The sequence below is a fragment of the Camelina sativa genome, chromosome 17, assembly GCF_000633955.1.
Source record: "Camelina sativa cultivar DH55 chromosome 17, Cs, whole genome shotgun sequence".
Taxonomy (NCBI): domain Eukaryota; kingdom Viridiplantae; phylum Streptophyta; class Magnoliopsida; order Brassicales; family Brassicaceae; genus Camelina; species Camelina sativa.
The window spans coordinates 4,390,630-4,392,751 of NC_025701.1; the positions used below are offsets into that span (position 1 = coordinate 4,390,630).

Genomic DNA, 2,122 nt, shown 5'->3' on the forward strand with positions numbered 1-2,122 from the left:
GAAAAAATTTGATCGTGCATGCCACCGTCTTGTTTGTAATAAAATTAAACATTTTCTTTTTAATCAAAACGCATGAAAATGTCTAAAAAACCTTGTTAAAATTCTGATATTACTGATCCAACCAAACTATTCGACCCAAATCAAATAAAATGGATCACCCGATCCAATGATCCACTTAAAAATATTTGTAAGAGAGAATTACAAAGGTAAAAAATTAGAAAAAAAAATCTTCGACCTTCGATTATTCTCTGATTTTCTCCGACAATGGCGAGTGGACTCTGCAACTCTTCTATCGACTTCGATTCTTCTCCTCTCTTCCCCGGCAACGGCAAGTCTCCTTGATTAACTTCAATTCTTCTCCACTCTTCCCCGACAACGACGACAACTCATCTTAGGGTTTTCTCCGACAACGGCGAGTGGACTCTTCAACTTCTCCATCGACTTTGATTCTTTCCTCTCTTCCCCGGCGACGGCAAATATCATTCTTCTCCTTTCTTCCCCGGCGATGGCAGGTCTCCTTCGTCGAATTGGATTCTTCTCCGCTCTTCCTCGGCGGCGGCAACGCTTCTCCGGTTTTTTCCAACAAAGGCGAGTGGACTTTTCAACTCCTTTGACTCCTCCGTTGACTTCAATTCTTCTTCTCTCTTCCTCGGTGACGGCAACTCTCATTCGTCGACTTTGATTCTTCTCCGCTCTTCCCTGGGACGACAACTCTTCTCCGGTTTTCTCCAATAACGGTGAGTGGACGCATCAACTCCACCGTCAACTTCGATTCTTCTTCTCTCTTCCCCGGTGACAACAAATCTCCATTGTCGATTTCCATTCTTTGCAACTAACCATATCGCATCTTTCAGCTTCTGATGGTTCTCCAAGTACCACCAACCAGATTGTATCTTTTGATGGTAATGCAAGCTTCTCAACATATAATTCTAAGGGGATTTGGTATTGATCACTCACCAACGGATCAGGCCCTCCACAACTCCTATCACGGTTAGTGACTCATTCACTATTCCGACTCATCTACAAGCTCATAACAATAATGATAATTGATATGATTATGTTAGTAACTAATGTCCATAGCAACACTTGACATGTTTTGTATTTCAATTCTGTATTTTGTTGTGTTGTGGATTCAGAAATTTAGAAGGAATCAAAAGATAGAGAAAGAATATAGATGTTGAGAAAAGAAGTGGGTGAGCTTAAAGAAGTAAGAGATGGAAAAGAATATCTACTTAGAAGCTAGCTATAAGGAGCAGAAGATTAAAGACTTGCAGCAGAGACTAAGAGACTGAGTTTTGTTTAGTTGTAGATTATAGAATTATATGGTGAACGTGAGTTTTTATGTACAACTAGATTATATAGGTACAACTGACACAATTTCGGTAGAACTTGAACTATTTGGTGCAACTGTATGTATTACATGGAGCAATGCTTATTGTCATTTAAGAAAATAACAAATTAATTAAAATTTATATTAAATTGAATTTAAACCTGAATCATGTAAAAACGAATATAAATGGACCTTTGGCGGCAGGATATTCATTTAAAATAATCCCACGTGTGGTAAAGTGGACAAGGACAGCAGAATATTAATAAAAAAGACTATTTGTTATAAACATAGTTGATCTAGTTTTCCAGTTGTACTATCATATTCATAGTTGAACTTTTACGATTTTTATGAATTTTCAGTTAGACTATGATTTAAATTATTAATTAGAAGTTGGCCACAAGATTTATTACTATTAATTAGTTTATAACTTATTTATAATTTATTATTAGAATTTACTAAAAATACAATTTAGTAATGCCTAGTTGAGCTAGTTGAAATAATGGTATTTATTAGGAAGATGATAAATATGAGTTTTACTTATTTATAATTGTTTCTTTTATACTTTAAGATATTTTTAGGATCCTCAGAAATCTTAATTTATCGTTTTCATATTTGTTGAATACAAATATAAATACATTTATGTTCCTAGTTATACCTAGTTGAATTTAGTTGTATGAATAATAATTTATATCAATGTCAACTACAAATATAGAAAAATCATAAAAGTACAACTATGAAGATGAAAACAGACTGGCGATCCTTCCAGAAGAAATCCAAGCCGCGAAAAATGCA

General features: G+C 34.9%; 1 long non-coding RNA gene across 1 annotated transcript; it reads left to right on the forward strand.

Annotated features, from left to right (window-relative positions):
- On the forward strand, nt 228–1,479 carry LOC104755255. The gene is made up of 3 exons (XR_762198.1): nt 228–737; nt 855–990; nt 1,137–1,479. It is a non-coding gene; the product is annotated as an uncharacterized LOC104755255 (long non-coding RNA).